Source organism: Hippichthys cyanospilos, chromosome 16 (assembly GCF_059441005.1).
Source record: "Hippichthys cyanospilos isolate Australia breed blue-spotted pipefish chromosome 16, RoL_Hcya_1.0, whole genome shotgun sequence".
NCBI lineage: Eukaryota > Metazoa > Chordata > Actinopteri > Syngnathiformes > Syngnathidae > Hippichthys > Hippichthys cyanospilos.
Genome location: NC_142384.1, coordinates 1,876,937 through 1,895,835, shown reverse-complemented (window position 1 = coordinate 1,895,835; position 18,899 = coordinate 1,876,937). Strand labels below are relative to the sequence as shown.

General features: G+C 40.5%; 2 long non-coding RNA genes across 2 annotated transcripts in view; both read right to left on the bottom strand.

Annotated features, from left to right (window-relative positions):
- The window catches only part of LOC148410137 (uncharacterized), a 34,879-nt gene extending 34,370 nt beyond the window's left edge, over positions 1-509 (bottom strand). The window contains exons 1-2 of the long non-coding RNA XR_015868147.1: positions 371-509; positions 172-286 (exon numbers count right to left, since the gene is read on the bottom strand). This is a non-coding gene — a long non-coding RNA (uncharacterized LOC148410137). The remainder of the gene's footprint in view (positions 1-171; positions 287-370) is intronic.
- A 202-nt stretch (positions 510-711) lies between these two features.
- LOC148410135 (uncharacterized) overlaps positions 712-18,899 on the bottom strand; it is a 50,621-nt gene continuing 32,433 nt past the window's right edge. The window contains exons 2-3 of the long non-coding RNA XR_015868148.1: positions 6,047-6,103; positions 712-834 (exon numbers count right to left, since the gene is read on the bottom strand). This is a non-coding gene — a long non-coding RNA (uncharacterized LOC148410135). The remainder of the gene's footprint in view (positions 835-6,046; positions 6,104-18,899) is intronic.

Genomic DNA, 18,899 nt, shown 5'->3' with positions numbered 1-18,899 from the left:
GTCGGACACCCTAAGTTTAAACAGGGTGTTCATTATGGTTTCTTCTTTTACACACTAGTTTCCCCAGCCTTGGAAAAAAAGAAAACATTCACATGGAATGGATGAGGCTAGGGTACACAAAAATTGTTGCTACTTGATATAAGGATTATGAGGATATTAGGACATACGTACACAGTTTTGTGAGTACACCTGTATGCCACGTACCAGGTGACTTCATCAATGGGCTTTTTTTGCATTCTCCAGGCTGTATTAAAGTTTTCATTCAAAAGACTCCACAGATGAACTCCTGAAAAACATTAAAAACACTTCTCACGTAAAAAAACAAACAAACAAAAAAAACATTATTTATTTATAATAGAAGGAAAAATACCTGTGGATACTCCTGTTGCTGCTGCTGGTGGTGGAGGATGAGGCTGAGCTGCTCCAGGTGGTGGTGGAAGATAAGATGCTGGTGGTGGTGGTGCAGAATGAGCTGCTGGTGGTGGTGGAGGAGGATGAAGCTGAGCTGCTGCTGGTAGAGGATGAGTCTGAGCTGTTGCTGTTAGTGGTTAAGGATGAGGCTGAACCTGCTGCTGCTGGGCACTGTTAATGTGAATTATTCATGTGCATTCAGTAATGAGAGTTGCCACTCTTGAATTGCTGAAACCAAACAACTTGAATTGTAGATCGAGAATTGTTGCCAATTAACTGTGATTTTCTTCAATGTGCAGTCTTTCTGTTAAGCACTTAAGTAGACTCCTTCCCAGTTCTTGTGCCATGGGGCTGATGAGGCTGGAATACATTTTTTCTGTTGTGTGTTTAAGAACATGGTGCCTCCTGGAATGCAGCCAGCAGCTGAAATGACAGAAAAATACTTACTCTCTGAATACATTAAGTGTGTGGTGAATCTGATTTCATTGTTAAGTCTAGTGTGATGTGCTGAGTAAACCAAATAGGAAGATTTTTTTTTCATTATTCCTGCAGCTTTCTATTACATACGTTTATGCATTCACTTGTGAACTTGCTGGTTGGTCAGCGGAGTCATTTCTGTATTTAGAGTATGTATGAGGTCAGTGCTGATGCCACTGCTTCCCTTTGCTCATAGAGTCACTGAAGCACCTGTAAAGTGCTCCAACTAGTGTCCACCTACATCTTTACCTTTCTTACTGGATGACCCAATTGCTGCTGCATCTGACCCAGCCTCTCTTTGGCAGTTGTACTAATTTTGAAAATTTGTACTATTTTTCTATTCCCAAGTAGTATTGCGTCAAGGCCTGGAGTGGCATCAATTGAATTGTTCACAATCATACCAAAGCATTGCGCAATGTATTTGGACTGCCTTATGCTCAGGATGTTTGTGGTAGCAATCATGTTGCTTGCTGAGTCTGTCACAATGCAACATTTCCTATTAGGTAGGCCCTCTGCTATCATTGAGACAATTTCATTTGCAATATGGGTAGCAGTGTGGGTTCTGGGAAAGGGTTTTGCACCGAGAAGAAGGGTGGTCATGCCGGTTGATAAAGTGGCAGGTTACAGCCAGATATGCCTCCATATTGATAGATGTCCACATATCTGAGGTGAGGCTCAGTCTCCACACCTTGGAGTTCAGTTTTGGCCTGTTCTTTTTCTTTCTCATTCCTATCACACATATTGTTCTTAACAGCCTTCCTTGTTGGAAGGGTGTATGTGGGGTCCAGTTTGGCCAAATGCTCTTTGAATCCGACATCCACCACAGAGAACAGTTGAGAATCCTTGATGATGATGTTTACCATTGTATCATTAGGCTCTTGATTTCTATTGCTTGAAAAATGTATTGTACAATGCATTGCATGTGGTTACACAAATTATGTGCATTGGGTTACATGAATATGTCACTGGCATAAGTCATCTTTGTTATAAATGTTTATAGGCCTACCTAGGTTAGTGGTAACAGCTGGCTGTGGCCTCTCCGGTACCAGTTCCCTCTCTAGCCTATGCTTGGCCCTTAAATGCCTAAGCATGGACAAGGTGTTGTTGCTGTATGACAGCCTCACATCACATAGCATACACTGGAGCTTTGAAACAATCCGTTAGGCCTAAAGATTTCTCCATATACAGCTGAAATAAAATAAAAATGTACCTTAGTATTACATTTGGATCATAACATTTTGAAATTGTCCCATACATAGGACCTTTTCCTTGATGGCTCCATCCATCTGTCTGTCTGTCTGTCCGTCTGTCTAAATATGCAATGCAATCAATCAATCTGGAAGCGAAATTCACCACCACAATCTCTCCACTGACCAGACTCCCTCAAATACCATTTCAAATGAAGTACACTAAATAAGGACACCAATCCTCGTGAACATTTGAGCCACCAATTCATTCAAATGTAAACAAACCAATCCGAAGATTCGAAGCCCTTATAGTGCGTCTGACGTCATAAATGACATGATCAAGCCACGCCTCGGCAAAATAATTCGATACAATTGTTTGAGTGTGAACCCATCACTAGAGTAAGTCTCATCTTCCCCACTGTGGAACACTAAGCCACGGTATGTATAGTCCACATTATATATCTACAAAGCAAGCAACTAAGCCTCTTACTAAAAAAAGGGCTTATCCACTTCACCCTTCAGGCACCAAGTCCATCTTATTTAATGGAATGTATAGATCCTTGACACATTCACTAATTACCTTAAATGTATACAAACACAGTTAAAACAGGAGTGAGGAACAAAACCCTGTTAGTGAGACCCAAACCGGTCCTTTCATCAGAATATGCAAGAAAAACAAGCCTGGGAAAATGTGCATGCTTGCATTCAATATTCAAGTCATTATCAAATGTCATCCAAAGCCTCCAGGCATTGGCAAATATATTACTGCTACTTCCTTGTCATTTTCATTTTGCATATCCTCAATTAAAAATGTTCTAAACATATTTCATCCATATGCCATATTGTTTGAATAGGTGAAGAGCCAGTCTAAAATAGTTATCTGAAGCAATTTGCTTGGAAGTGAGACCAAACACCAACCAAAAACCAACTATTTCATTTGGCAACCCGAGCGCAACACAATTTTGTCTCCATAGTTCAGGTTATCAGTAGTCACTTGTGTTCTGACAACTGAACACACTACAGTCTTGGTGCTTATTTGCACACAAAGAGACACGTGATTGGTTTGAACATTGGCACTTACTGTATATGTCTGCATGTAAAAATGTTCACACAGAAAGTCTCCCTAAATAAAATCTCAAATGATTTAAGGTGCTTTTTTTTTTGTTCTCTTTCAATGAATTCTGGGACTCCCCAAAATTGGAAGCAGCTTGATTTTAGACATCGCCAGTAAAGACAGAAGGCAAACTTTTTGATGGTACCAAATGAAACATGAGTCATGTATTCAAATTCTACACTTAATTCCCGTTAAAATGATTATCCTGGAGATACTTAAATCAACAAAGTTACAGCAATTGTAATGTTGTCATGATTAAATATTTAGTTTGGTGAAAAACACCTTTTAATGTTAGCATTACACATTTGAAAAAAGCACCTTTCCAAAATTCCAATAAGCTTTTCATTTATCGTTGGTTTGTCTGTTTTAGTTTCGCTACCTACGGGAAGTTTTTTTTTGTTTTGTTTGTTTTTTATGTGTCCATTGAGCCCACAGGCCACAGGGCCTAAGGTAGTGGCAATAAAACAACAAAAACTCAGGGGATCCTCATGGGAGCATCTTGCCCTCGTTCCAAAAATAGCAACATATATAGGCTACTGTTGGTGATATGAATTGTAAGATTAAAAAAAACATACCAAATGAGTCACTAGGTTGTCATCAAAACTTTAATGGCTCATTTAAAAGTCCACAATATTTCTTAGCCAGATCAGAGGAAGTGATAATTCAACAGCATAGTCATCATAAATTGGAGCAATCTGTTCATGTACTTCAAGTACTTTCACGTTGCTGCGTCTAATGCTGGAGATCACAACAGAATGGCGAAAACTGTCATTGTTCACATCTTTTAACAACAAAAATGTTAGAAGTTGTGAAGTGACTTCCAACACAAGTAATTTAATTTAATTAATTAATTAATTTAAGTAATTAAATTTTGTCTGGTGCAGTTCCCAGTGTCGATCAACAGATCGTTCACCCAGTCCAAACTTTATGAAAAATTGGTGTACGTACGTAATTTATGGGGACCCCTTTTGTCACTGCCATCTTTTCATCCACTATAATTAACTTGACAAGAAAGAGCCTCACCACAAACACCAGACACTGCAAACTTTTAAGGGGTCAAGAAGTACGTTGGCAAGAGTTACGATGGGTCAACTGTCCAAAGTGCAGTGTATTTTTTCCTCCTGATTTCACAGGCATGATGTCTCAAGTTTCAAGCTGCCAAGTTAAAATGTCTTTTAATCACCTTCTCACTTGCTGCAATCTTTCCATTCCATTCTAGATTTTCTTTCTTCTGGCAAATGTATCTCCTGTTATTTGACTTTTTTCACATAGTCAGGAAGTTTAGATTCCTGAAACAAGAGCATTTTTTATTTCTTTTTTTTCTTTTTTTGCCACAAGATCTATTATTGGCTTTGTGCTTTTAATTTGATGTAGAATATATTACCAAAGTTTACGAAAAATTTACAATTTTACTCCACATGATTTACTTTGCCTCATTGAATCCTGATCAAGATGGAACACTTCAACTTTTATTGATGTATGAAGACAATCGCTTTACTTCAACGAAGCTTTTATGCCCACAGTGTCGACATGGCAGAACAATGCAGTTGTGGCGTCAGCCACAATGAAGGTCGACATGCTTTTTTTTTTTTTTTCCAAATCTGAGATGGTGTAAATTCTGGTGCAGGCTATGTCAGAAAGTTACTTGTCAGAAGGTGGGTAGGGTGACAACAAGCTGGAAAACTACCTCTCATAACCACCCTTTTGGTCCTTTTTAATCGCGAAGGAGCGCAGTGCTTGAAAAACCACGCATGACTCCAATTAAAACAGTTTATTGGTTGGTCGCCTATTGGTCCAACCCTAAAAACTAAAATCCACACATAAAATGCATGTGAATGCCTTTAAAAAAAATAAAAAATCCAAACCAAAACACATGCCATGCCCAACTTCCTCTGCCACCATTCCAGGTCGGGGTCCCACACATCAGGGTAATCTGTCGGGGGATGAGAGTGGACACAGCAAGCTGCCCACTGTAAAGGGTGGGACAAAAATGGTATACTGGCAGAGAATACTCAGGACTTTGTGGCAGAAGCTCCAGCCTCTGCCATTCGTGTTCACAAGCCCCTAATACACTACTATCAGGCTGAGGAATAGCAAGGCCTCCGCCACTTGCACCTCAGGTTTAGATAGCCACCAACTCCAATGCAGTCCTTTGTCAGGAGACACGTTCAGTCCAGGTTGCAGCCATCAACAACGTTTTTCCATACCCACTGTAGTTAAATAAAAGGGAGAGTAGTTTTGCCCCCAATTGGGCCTCTGGCCAGCATGCCAAGCATGATTGACACCAGTTTGAGAGCCTTCATAGTCAATTAGGAGCAGCTGTTAGCCATTTGATCAAGGCACAACTCAAGCAATGATCAAATGGCAACAGAGACAAATAAAATCACTCCCCAAAGTCCAACACATCCTACTTAACCTTTCACATTTGGGTATAGGCCAATAGGAGAGGACCATTTGGTGAAAATGCAAATTTTACAGGGAAGCGAGACAAAGATCAAAAATGGAGATCTACCAACAAGGGGTTAAAGACAGAGACACTTTTTTTTCTTTTTGAAATTTGGCGTTTCATTTTGCAAAATACAAAATAAACTGAATATTACATTTGTTGTCATTGGGTGTTTGAATGGTTGTTCGTCTCTGCGTGCCCTGCAATAAGCTGGCTAAAGCCAGCTGAGATAGGCGCCAGCAAGCCTGCGACCCCTGTGGGTATAAGCGACTCTGGAAAATTGGGGGTTTCAAGAACTATGGATTTCAGAAAATCTTGGGGTAAACAAAAACAAGGTTTCAAAATTGGTGATCTCAAGACATTGTTTCTCTGTACAAAAAAAAAGCACAAAAATAGAAAAGTGTCCCATACCAACGGTAATGTCATTCCTTCCACACCATGCTATCATTCAGGACTTCTAAGCTTGTACTGAAAAAGAGAAAAAAAAAGGGATGAAATGCATTATTGATGGAATCCAGTTTAAATTATATCTTTGAACATCAAGTTTATTACCCTTATAGCTTTCAAATTCTAAGCAAAGAAAACATTGCATGAAAAATCAAATAAAATTCCTCATATATTCTAAATGACGAAATAGCAAACTCTAAAATGAAATTTACTTGTGAACAAAGTTGGAATTAGGACAGCAAACTGTTTTTCCCTGAAAAAGGTAAGTACACCTTAGATGTTCTTGTGTCTTTGTGTGTGTGTGTGTGTGTGTGTGTGTGTGCTTGTTTTATGGGCCCACTAAAATGGGCCAGCACACCAATCTTCACAATAATTGTGAGATCTCATCGTGTGTCAATGCTGGCATTTCTAATATTGATTTTGCATCAAGGTCACATGAAAAATTCCTTATACATGGTGTTTTACCCACAAGCTGTGGTGAATTCAAACTGAAATTTATCAATGAGTCCAAGCTCTGCAGTTGTTTTTTCATTCAGAGTGTTTATTGCAGCCCAGACCCTTTCAATAGCTTGTGGGCTACATCATCCAACCTGTTATCTTCAAACCCTTCATCAGTAATGAGATCAGATGGGGTGGAGCTTGTAGCAGCAGTTGCACTTGCAGTTTCGTTATTGTTTTCATATCCGTCTCTTTGACTTATGTTCTTATCAACCGCACTAATGTCTGGCAAGAATTCCTTGTACTGTACTTATTTTGAACTCTAGGGTTGAGAATCTGTGCGGGAAAGGTTCACCAGCATCCCGTGAATGTCATTGTTTCATCACGTTCAGTGCAGTCGTCTCATTCAATATCCTCTGAACTACTTTTTCACACTGAGGCTAAACTGAACTGCTGTTAACAGTTACAAACATTCCAACAGCTTTAAAGTATACTTAAATTTAATTAAAGATGACTTCTTTACATTTTTATTTGATTTTCAAAATAAGATGCTCGGAAGTGGGAAATGATCTTCATTTCCCCTATTTGTTTGAAGCAGGGAAGTTGCCTGTACCTGACCTACAGATAACTTCTCAAGCAGGCTCCCCTGGTAAGTAAAGCTGTTAAAGTGTGTTATGATGAAACTGATTTTCGTGCTTCAGGCAGGACTGTTTTGACTGGCCAAACTGGGACATGTTACTTACACTATAGATCTAGATGAGTATGCTTTTGCAGTTAAGAACTACATTAGCATATGGTTGGAGATGGCGACAATTACTAAGAATCTCAGATTATACTCCAACCAAAAGCCCTAGATAAACTGTGATGTGAGGGCCAAATTACGTACACGCACATCTACTTTTGCGACTGGCACTGCTGAGGACTACACAAAGGCCAGATATGACCTGAGTAGAGCCATCAGAGAGGCCAAGAGACAGTACAGGCAGAAGCTGGAGGGTTATTACTCCACCGCTGACCCTCAACACATGTGGAAAGGACTTCAACACATCACGGATTATCGACAGAGGAGCAGCACAATCACATTCAGCCAAGCCACACTGCCAGATGAGCGGAATTGAGTTCTACACCCTCTTTGACACTAAGAATCCAAAGCCACGCAAAGCAGCTGGCCCAGAACACATCCCTCTGGGTTTGCTCATCAAAGCTAGCTGATATGTTTGCGGACAGAGATGAAATCACTGCAAGAAATTGGTATGTTTAGTGACAACAATGTGTTAAAAATATTATTTTGATTGGACTTAAATTGTAACTCCAAGATGGATATCAGAAAGTTATTCGCTCATAGCAGCAAGGAATGGAGTAAATGAAGTCCTAGTTAACGAGACATCACAAGTCTGGCTTAAAATCATGCTAAATCAGCTAACATTATTCCTTGTGTCAAGACCACCATATTAATTGTTGTATGAACTGGGGAATTTGCAATAAGTTTCAACAGCATGAAATGATGATCATTTTGAGAACACCGCATTAAGCTGGTCTTAGTTGACAGATTAAGCATCTGGATCAGGGGTGTCAAACTATTCTGGCCCGCAAATGGGTTTACTCCGGACCGCAAGATGAATTTGTGAAGTACAAAAATGAGCTGAATATTTGAATAAATATAAACCTTGAAAAGCTTTTACGATTAATAGTGATTTTAATATTTTATGATTAATAATAATGTTGTACTTGTTTTAGACAGTCCATCCATCCATCCATCCATTTTCTGAAGCCGCTTCTCCTCACAAGGGTCGCAGGCTTGCTGGTGCCTATCCCAGCCGGCTTCGGGCAGTAGGTGGGGGACACCCTGAACTGATTGCCAACCAATTGCAGGGTACACAGACGAACAACCATTCAATTGCGCAATGTCCAATTCACCTGCCATGCATGTTTTTGGAAGGTGGGAGAAAGCCGGAGTGCCTGGAGAGAACCCACGTGGGCTCGGGCAGAACATGCAAACTCCACACAGGAAGGCCGGGGGCAGGTGGATTCGAACTCGGTCCCTTTAACTGTGAAGCAGACATGCTATTCACTGCACCAACGAACTGTTTTAAACAGTTCTGTTTTTTTTTTTTTTTTTAAATTGAAGTTGTTGTTTTGAAGTTACATAAATGTATACCATTATTTTATGGGAATAGATTTTCTTCCATTCGCCCACAATCTTAAATGCGTTTGACACCCCCTGCTCTGGATCGTGCAGTGGTTCTCAAATGATCTACCTTCAGCAGAAAATTGCACAGACTTGTCTGTCCCCCCCCACCCCTCCCCCCTTTTAAAAATATCTTCGAAAAAGTGTCTTTAAGGCCCAAAGTAAACTCAGGATTTTTTTTATTATCAGTGACAAACTAAAAAAGACACACAAAAATTGGACAATAATATTAGTGATTGTGATATGAATAAAATGATGATGAACGCTACATGTAAGTTCATTCTATTTTAATAAATTTATCCGTGACATTTTTTAATATCTGATGTTGATTTTTGCTCATGTCTTGTATATGCTGTTTGAACTGTGCACTTCTTTTTTTTATTGCACAAATTTTGGGACTCCAATCATTTCTCTCAGAACCCATAGTTTTTAGTATTGGGAATTCCAGCTACTCAACAGTTTTCAGAAGTAAAATGAGCACTGAGCATTGAAGAAATGCTTTGCTGTGAGAACAAATGCAGTGCTTGCAAAGAAAAAAATGTTTTCTTCACCATAGGAAGCCCAGCTCAAACCAGCCTGTTTGGGCTCTACTGCAGACAGATAGCACTACACCTGTGATTTACAGACAAATTTACAGACAAATATCTTGCAGACAAAATATTTTTGCAGAATGGCTTGCTATGCATATTGTTTTACCATATATGTATTAATCTTTCATCCACATGTATACACACAGAAGGACAAGTACACTGGGTTCCGGCCATATTTTTCTCCCCTGATGCACCTTTACCCCTTTTTAGGGCCAGGACCCTCTTGTAGTTAGGGACCTCTGAATCAAATAAAAAGAGAGGATTCGTAGAGGCTGGGCAGAGCGAATTGTACATGCTCAGTCCTCCTTGGTTCTCCTGATGCATGAACTGGAAAAATAATGCCTTATCTCTTTTTTGTGTATAGTTTCTAACAAATGTCTAACAGATAAACCTGACATTCACAAATCGCAATTTTCTCTCTTTAAGCTACTCTTACAGAAAGTGCTTTTGACAAACTATCAGAAGCACCCAGGGGTTCAGTATCTTACTTAAGAATAGTTAATCATGGTTGTAAGCATGAAAGATCCACCCACCTAAGCCATGGTGCCCCAGTCTATAAACGAAATGGGTAACAGTCAATTAGGAGCATCACGGTGTGGCCCAATGGTGACTCCATGATTCTAGACTATTTTTAGTGCATAGACTTGCACAGGGCGGGGTCGGCAACCCGCGGCTCTCGAGCCACATGTAGCTCTTTAGCGCCTTACTAGTGGCTCCCTGGAGGTTTTTCACAAATGTTTGAAAATGGAAAAAGATGGGGGAGGCATTTTTTTTTGTTTTAATATGGTTTCTGTAGGAGGAAAAACATGACAGAAACATTCTTAATGTTTTCCAATGCTGTAAAAAATTTTAAATAAATATTACATTTCAACATTTCTGTTAACAAAGAATTACGTCATAGCCTACGTCACGTATTTCTATTAACATGGTGGGATGCTAGGCAAGTGGCCGTTGTAAACATACCGGCGGCCATGAGCCATGGACCCCAAAGGGAAAAAGAGAAAAATTACTGAGGAGAACAGAGGATTCAGCATTTCTTGGACCGAATCGTTTGCATTCGTTGCCAATGCTTAACAATGCCAAGCCACATTCTGCATGTGTTACAACAAGGTGCTTTAATTGAAAACTAGTGCAATGGCCGTTTATCAATGGCTTTTATTTTGAAGTTGTGTTTCGGTAGTTTTACGACTGTTTTTATTGCCATCATACAGTATAATGTCTTTATCATCAACACACCGCCATTAAAAAAAAAAAAATCAGATCCAAGTCACTTATTAAGTATGCTAAGAAACCGCACAGCACAAGTTTCTAGCGTTAATGCTAGGTGCTAATTAAGTGGCGTATTCAAGTGCTGTCGGACTATCTAAAGTCTGAATAGAGGTTACTTTATGCATTAAACGTTAATAACTGTGAATATCTAAATGATGTGTGTTTTCTATTTATAAAAGCTGACATATAAGGAAGAACGCTGGGAGGTAAAGTACTTTGATATTTTACTTAAATACAATAAATAATTAATCAAGTCACTTAGGTTTTGTTGCATTTTTTTATAAGCATCAAATTGAAAAAATATGAGTGAATATTTGCACATAAAAAGTAATAAAAAGGCTATATGAGTGAATATTTGCACATAAAAAGTAATAAGTCTATTAAATCATAGGTGGGATCTGGAGGTTTTCACGCAACCTAACAAAAAAGAAGTTAGCTAATGATATGTTTACATACCACAATGAATAAGCCTTCGGACTCCTATAATTTTTGAAAATGTTAAAATAGTTTTAATGTTTCGACAGTCACTTTGTTTGGGTCTCCTACAATAGTCACCATTCACTGGAACCAGAAGAAGGTACGTGACTCGTTCAACCAAATGCATAAGTTAGATGCGCACAAACACTATTACTCCGACAAAAAAATGTGACAAGGAAAGTGTTGAGTGACTTATAAGTCTGGGAAAAAATGAGCCACTGTAGCTGGTGAGAGAACAAATTGTCAAGCATTATATCTAATGTACAACAACATAAAACAAACACAAACCTCTCCCCTCCCTTCTCGCCCTCCCTCACTCACGAAAGTAGGCACGTGTGCGTTAGTTTGACGCCACACTGTCTGCAGTATGTTAAGGAGTATTGTTATGAACTGTATTGTGAAAAGACTACAGTATATCCACTCCTCATAGGCAGCTGCAGGGCTTGCCTTTGTTGTGCACTTTATAATGGCACCGTGTAATTACAGTGTTTGTGGAGTTACTGTCAGAGAAATCTCTAAAAGAAGACTCGGAACAGGCCTAGCTGCTAAGCAGCAAAAAGATTAACTTAGACCAACTAAGATTGACTTTTCTATACCATGGTAGAGGGAAAAAGCTTGGGCAAACAAACTCGTGCGTTCCCCGGCACTAATTCAACTGCACAAGCGCTCCTGCCTGGTTTTTATTCATTCAGCAAAGCATTGCACATTACAAGACATAACAAAAAAGAGCCAGTCGGGCGCCACCAACAGCCGGGCCAAGGTCCCAGCTCACACTTTCCTGCGTCGACAGCTTTATCTAAGGACTGGGGTGAGATGAACTATTACTGCACACATGGATAGCAATGCACACTATTCTAGACAAGAAATAAGCACATAATGATAATAACTTAATATATGATTTCCTTCACAGTTACCCATCGCCTAGCCTCACCTTTCCAAAGGTGCATGCAGCCACTATTTGAATGTAGGAATTTTTTTCTTACACATGGCTGATTGTCATGTTTCTTTTGTGGGTTTTCAGTTTCGGGGGTGTCTTTGTCGTTTCAAGTTGTGAGTTTTTTTTTTTTTTTTTTAAGCTCTCGTGTCTTGTTTCCTTGCATGATGTGTTCCACCTGTTGCCCTTGTGTTCCAGCCCCGTGTGTCAGCCAATCAGCGTTCCCCACCTCTCGTTCCATCCAGCTGTTTTGTATTTGCCTAATTATTGTCCTGTCTATTTAAGTCCCAGCAAGTTAGTTAGTTGTCATTGTCCTAAGTCTTACTGTATATCAGTATCACATCTTGTCCTTTGTCACCATGCCAGTTTGTGTTTTTTCTGTTTCGCCAGCCGCTTGTGTTTTTGGAGTTTTTGCCATTCTGTTTTTCTGCTTTTGTTCCTGCCTGCTTTTCCATTAATAAATATGGACTGTCTCGGAGCCTCCCTGCATCTGGGTCCACCATCCCAGCTATCATGCTGGCAATTCACCCCGCCGCGGCACACCGTGACAGCTGATACAAAATGTGGGACAGAATTGGATGAGATCCCAAACTGTGTGTAGTAAGGCAGAGATGTAAAAACATAGTTTTTCAATATTGTAGATGTTTTTTTTTCTTCCAACAGAGGGTTCACTAGTGTATATACGCCTCATCGAGTTATTACCACTACCCAACTGCTCCAGAATTGTTTCCATTTGTATCACAGGTTTTTTGTTTTTTTTAATTAATATTATTATAACCAATGTCAGGTTTATAACCATCTATAAACCTACAACTTGTGGAGCAAATTCAGCAAAAATTAAAATAATTACATTTGACCTCAAACAGTATAGACAGAATACCACATTATCGTACGTGCTAAAATGGTGGTGTATTACGTTAATGAATGAAATGAACGAATGAATGTAATCCTAGGACCAGTAAGTGAAGTTTGACACAAGTCACTTCTGCCCCACTGTGATGAAAGTTCTCTGACAAGTGCGAGCCAAATCACATTAGATCCAACTGCTCCGCTTTTGAAAATTCTGTTTTCAAATGAAGTTGAGGGGGTGTCAGAATGGCAAGAAGTGACATGTTCAAAGCAAGCCCACCCAAAATATCTTTCACATACAGTACCTTAGTGTGCTATAAAACAACATACTGAAGTTTGTGGCTTCTTGCAGAGGATGACCAAAGGTGATGCTGTTGCTTTGTTTTTGAGCTGTTTTGAGGTTCTGACCTTATTGCAAGGTGTGCTGCTTGAAAGCGTATATAGTACACAATTCCTTGGATGGTGGGGTCCTTTGGCCCCGCATTTGCTGATCTCACTCCTGCTGGGGGGCAGCGGCTTCTCTGAAGGAGCATCTGTGGGCCGAGCTTGTGGATGTCTTTTAAGTTCAATGGAGCAAGTGTTTTCATAGCTTTGCACACAATATCTCCTCTCAAAATATGAATGGTTAAAAGTACACAAAAGGCACCATTGAGAAAAAAACATTATGGTCATGGCACAGGCTCAATGTAGGTCAAAATTCCACTTTCCAACATGAAACGTAAACCTCTTAGTCCTGCACCATCACACTCCAGTCCATAATGGCCTGTGTCTTGGATATTTTCCAAGTCTTTTTATTTTTTTTTATTTATTTATTTTTTTTTGCAAAACACCTGCTTCAAATGATTAGGTCATCAGCAATCGCAGCAGAAGCTTCGTAATGGGCCTGATCATTTGAATCAGGTGGGTTGCAAAGAAAAGCTTGGAGAACATTTAAGATTAAAGAGAGTCAAGAGTTTTATGTCATATGTATAGTATTATTATACCACACAATGAAATTCTTAAGTCCGGGCCTTCAGGCTCAGCACACAGCCCTGGGGTGTCACTGTGCTTACAGTTCTGAAGCTGGATATGCGTTTGTGGACTTTGACTAATTGGGTTCTGCCTGTGAGGAAGTTCAGCACTCAGTTGCAGAGGCGGGGTACCAGACCAAGTGCAAGGAGTTTGTCCGTCAGTTTGTCAGGGATGACAGGGATGATTGTCCTTAGAATCTAAGGACAACTAACAGTCCTGACCGACTCTCCGTTTGAAGGGTAAAGACGTCCCGTTAGTCCAGCTGGTATCCCGTTAGGGGGCTGGTATCCTGCATGTTTTCCAGTTTTCTGATTCAAATAAGGATCATTTTCAAGCTCCTGTAGTGATTGCTAATAAGATAATCATTTGAATCAGCTGTGTTGGAGGGGAGAAAAGTGAAAAACATGCAGGATACTGGCCCTCGAGGACTGGAGTTTGACACCTATGCCTTAGATGATTGACAGGACTGCGGTAAGAGCAGATCAGTCAAATATATATATATATATATATATATATATATATATATATATATATATATATATATATATATATATATATATATATATACATCCATACATCCATACATACACACACACACACACACACACACACACACACCAGTGATGGGTCATCAGAGCCTCAGAGCCAGCAAGGCCTTCTCTGCTGAGGCCTAACATAACCTAACATAATAAAAGTTCCTGAAAATATAATCATCCTCTATATTTTGTTCTTTTTGTGTCATATTATATCCATTTGGTTAAGCTCGTTCTAGTGTTGTAGTTTTACGTTAAGAGTTTTTATCCAATTTTATCTGAGTCAACTAACTTCTGTCACCAGGCTGTATGAAATCTGCCCAATGCCTTCACAATCAACAGTTGTGAGCGTCTTTGCACTGTGGGTGAACGTGCACATAGAGTTAATAGACAGTTGTAATAGTCATTCAAGCCACGGGGCGCCGGCAATAAGGCCAGCTAGAAAGCCTCACATTGAACGCGTTCTGTGATTGTATACTCAGCATGAGAGGCAGTGCAATGCAGGTCAAGCAAGCTTGGCTGTTTTGCTGTGACAATCCGTGTCCTGTGCTTCTGTAGAGCGGTCTTTCTCTGCCTTTTTTATAAAAGCAAAATAAAACATACGATACAAAAGGATTTCTTATTGGAAGTGAAACGCACAGACAAACTGTACAAGCAAGTCATTGAAGTCTTGAATGGATTTTGAGTGGGATTAAGGGTTTTGGGAGACAGTCGTTCTGGAATGAAAACATTTTATTAATGTATTTTGATTTTGTTCAAACTCAATCAATTATAAATAAATAAAATTATGTTCTTATATTAAACTTGTATATAGTCATTCAAGCCACACAGCCAATATTGCCGGGCTGCTGTCCTTCATCTGTCCCCAATCCTGTGCTAGCAAAACACGGTACAGGAGAGGGCGGCCTGAGTGTCCCTCCAGAATTTGTGGGCCCTTTGCAGGTGTACAGTATTTGAATGGAGGGTACAGAGACCTCCTTCACTTGAGATGAAAACAATGGAGGTTGATTGCCATACGCCAAATGGAAGGGAGACTTGCCAGTTGCCGAAGAGGCAAGAATGTGCATATTCTACCCATGGGATATGAATGGCCCATGAAGACTGATGCTACTGACACACGCAGGGCAGGGTTACTTGTTTGACTTGCTCCTTCAGGCCATTTGACTAGGGGTGGTGCGCGAGAACAGGCTGATGGCGGCACCCACCACTTCGCAAAAAGCCTTCCAGACTGGGGATATGAACAGGCATCCTCGATCCAATACCATGTACAACGGGATGCCATGGCGACGGAGGACGTGCTGGACCAGGAGAAGAGCAGTCTCAAAGGGCGACAAAATGAGCCATCTTGGAAAAGTGGTTGATGATGGACAGGATTACGGTCTTTTCCTGGAATGCTGGCAGGCCCGTGACAAAATCTAGGGCGACGTGGGACCAGGATCAGGAGGGTATTGGCAGGGGATGCAGGAGACCCGCCAGAAGACTGTGCAAAGACTTGCTACATTTTTAGTTGCTCGAATGCCGTAGTGGCCTCTGTAGTCCAGGTGATCAGTGCCTTCACTGATATAAGCCATGCCAAAGGTTCCATTTGGGTGCTATAATAGTGAATGAATCACTGATAATTGGCCAACCCAAGGAACCTCTGCAACTGCTTCTTCGATGTCAAAGTCAGCCACTTGACCACAGCCTGGACTTTGACTGGATCGGCTCATAATTGGCCTGCCTCCACAATGAACCCCAGAAACTGAACCAATTCCACATGTAATTCACCCTTTTCAGCTTTAATGTAGAACTTACAGAAGCAAAACCAGCCTCACATGGTGGATATGCTCTTTGAGGTTACAGGAATAAATTAAGATGTTGTCGAGATACATGAACCAGAACTGATCAACCATATCCCAAAGGACATCATTGATCCAGTTTTGGAAGACTGCCAGGGCATAGACAAACTAAAAGGCATCACCAGGTATTTGAAATGTGGAGTTTTAAGTGCAATTTTCCACTCGTCGCCTTCTCTAATCCAGACAAGATGGTAATCATTTCAGAGTTCTAATTTGGTAAACACACAAGCAGAGTGCAGGAAACAAAACACAGAATCCATTAGGGGCAGCAGTTACTGTGATTTCATTACAGCTGCGATGCTCCACGCACCGCCGTGAAGTCAAGTCTTTTTTGTCAGCAAAAAAGAACCCTGCCCCCATGAGTGACGAAGAGGGTCTAATGCAGGGGTCACCACATGGTGCCCACGGGCACCAGGTAGCCTCCAAAGATCACATGAGAAGCTTGCAGGCCTGTTCAGCAAATAGCTTACAAGAGATAGAACATTGGGGATTTTCTATGAATTTTACAAACAAATATTCATGCATTACATTTACATTACACTTGATTTACATATATACTACAGCTGTTTTTTATTGTGAAAAATCATTAACATGATCGGTGCCATCACTTAAAATGGTAGTGTTGTGGAGGACCCAAAAACTTGAAGTTACACACACAGTCTGGTTGAACAAACGAGAGTGAGAGCCCCCCTTTATTGTTGAAATCTTAGCTTATATAGTTTTGGTGACACAACAACATGGGTCGGAACTTTCCATTATCCTGATATGACATCACCAGACAAAGAAATTTAACAATATTAGGTCAACCCTCCGCCAGTTGCTTAACTTTATGTACCGCATTATCCGCACTACAGGCGCACAGGATTATAAGGCGCACCTTCGATGAATGGCCGAGTTTCTAAAAAAATGCCATATATAAAGCGAGTTGAAAACCATAGTACTGGGGGGGGTTTGCATTATGCATCCACTAGATAGTTGCGTTATACAGCCACTAGATGGTGCTTTACTAAAGGGAATGTATTAACAATCAGCAAAGTCATCAAACTTTATTAATTGAATCTAAACTTTATTCACACATTATAAGCGTTGTATGGATATTATACTAAGAAATATTTGTTACTGAAAAAATATCAGATAAAACAGAGAATGCAATTTTGGTAATTGTTATTTGACTGCTAAACAGGAGCCGCAAGGCGCAGAATAGATTCAGATCAAGCTATACACTTGTGAACGCGCGGCGCCGCAATCCTTTTGATTTTCCCCTCGGCATGCATTAAATATTTTTGACCAGCTATTTCGTTATGGAGCACAAAGAAGTTACAAATAAACCAAAGTCAGGGAAACGTAAACGACAAACATGCAACGGTATGAGTTTGGAGCCAAGCGCGGGTAAAGGCGTGGCGCTGCTGTCTTTTTAATTTTTTCCTCTGCATGCATTAAATACTTTCGACCCGCTATTTCTATGGAGCACAAAGAAGTTAGGAATAAACAAAAGTCAGGGAAATTCAAATGAAAAACATGCAACGGTGTAAGTGGGGAGCCAAGCGCAGGTCAACGAGTGTTGCCGCTGTCTTTTTAATTTTTTCCTCTGCAGCATTATATGTTTTTGACCCGCTGTTACAATATGGAGCACAAAGAAGTTATGAATAAACGAAAGTCTGGGAAATTTAAATGACAAACATGAGTGCGGGGCCACACACTCTTAAGTCCTCAAAAAAAAAAATTCGTGTTGGGCCTGCAAATCATTGATCGCGCTGGGCTGTGTCAGCTTTAATACCCTCGGGCCAAGTCGGTTTGAACTGGATTTTTTTAGGCATAAACTATAGTTTATGCAGTTAGCACATGATTTGATCCATATATAAGGCTCACCGGATTATAAGGCGCACCGTCAGCTTTTTATAAAAAAATCGGGCTTTTGGGTGCGCCTTATAGTGCGGAAAATACGGTACTCATGGCGGTGAGCCTGATCGGTCAGCACTCTAGGGCGTCCATAGTACAAGATCAGTCCCCATCAGTAGCCTTTCGTATTACTCAGTACCAAAGAAGTAGCTCTCTCTTTCAAAAAGTTTGGTGACCCCTGGTCTAATGAGTCCCGTGGCTAGGGAAGACAGAATGTACTCACAAAGTGCTTCTTATTCTATTTAGGACACTTGATAAAGTCTAGCCTTGGGATAAACAGCGCCTGGGATCAAATTAATTCAACATTAATAAGGTCATAAAGTCGGTGAGGGGGTAGCCATAGTCTTCTCTTTCGTAAAAACTTGTTGGAGGTCGTCTCAATCAGCTAGAACCTGATCTAGGTTAGTCTCCTCTGTTTAATCCCGGTTGACGTTCAGTAGGGTTAGGCTCACCGCCTTCAGACAATTGGCGCGACAGTGAGGACTCCAATTAACAATATCGTGTTTTTCCAATCAATATTTGGGTTATGCCATTTCAACCACAGCAGACCCAAAACAATTGGAGCTCGACACGTTGGCATGACCAAAAACTTGATTTTCTCCTGGTGGTTGCCTGACAGGAGTAATGACAATGTAGATGTTTGCTATGTTACCACCGGGGTGACCATCTAGATCATTAACTTGCTTAGGACACGGCGCACTGGTCACAGAACAGCACAATGCCTTTGCAACCGAATAATCAATGAAGTTGTCTGCCCCGAGTCCACGAGAACCATAATGGCCACCTGGTTT